The following is a 1,052-nucleotide window of genomic DNA, read 5'->3' on the forward strand; positions in this document are numbered from 1 at the left end:
CCCCCCGCAGCGCCTCCCACCCCCCCCCGCCCCCGAATCGCAGCGTTAACCCTTTAACTGCCGGTGCTTTCCGCGGTGTGCGGACGGGGAATAACGGCGACAGAAAGCGCCGAACCGCCCCGCGGTGCTGACAGATCCGCAGCGGCTGAGGTCGTGTCTGCAGCGGGAGAAAAGTTTGAGCGGCCACGGATGTCCAGAGCTCCCGGCGGAGCGAGCAAACGTTACGATTTTGTGCCCAGAAATCATTGCTAATAGGCATCGTCCCACCGAGCACAGCGATGAAGAGTTCATCGAGAGCGCGAGCGAGGAGCAGCGCCTGGGGAAGCGAAGGATGCCGAGCAGACGGGAATGGGGCTGAAAGGACGGCAGGCGGCAGCGGAGAGCGAGGAACGGAGGCTGAGCGTTCGGACGTGTTTGCGGCCCTGCGCTGGACTCTTTCCAAGAGATCCCTGCCTTTTTTGCACTGGGGAGCCCAGAACTGGGCCCAGTACTCCAGGCTCCTTGGGCAACCTGTTGCAGTGCCTCACCGCCTCACCTCCGGCTGAAAAACTTGCTCCTCATATCCAACCCAAACCTCCCCTGTCTCACTTTAAAGCCATTCCCCCTTGTCCCATCACCATCCACCCTCACACACAGTTTTCAAGCACTGAAGGCCACCATGAGGTCTCCCTGCAGCCTTCTCTCCTCCAAGCCAAGCAATCCCAGTTCCCTCAACCTCTCCTCACAGCAGAGCTGCTCCAGCCCTCTGCCATCTCACTGCCTCCTCTGACCCGCTCCAAGAGCTCCACGTCCTTCCTGTGCCGGGTTCCCCAGGCCTGGGTGCAGCGCTGCAGATGGGGCCTCGTCTTGGAAAAGGACGAACCAGCAGTCGGGTTGGACAGCTGGGATCTGATGATTGAACTCTGAATTGCAACGGGGGAAGTTCAATAAGGGGAGGAAGGGGCCTGGTGATAAACGTAACTGAGACTCCAAACGCAGTGAGAGACCCAAGAGAGAGAATCAGGATAGCGGTTATAGGAATTGTTAATTAGTGTGTGAGATCCATCAGCGAC

Source organism: Lagopus leucura, unplaced genomic scaffold (assembly GCF_019238085.1).
Source record: "Lagopus leucura isolate 7727_CA_CO unplaced genomic scaffold, USGS_WTPT01 187-0_obj-0_obj, whole genome shotgun sequence".
NCBI lineage: Eukaryota > Metazoa > Chordata > Aves > Galliformes > Phasianidae > Lagopus > Lagopus leucura.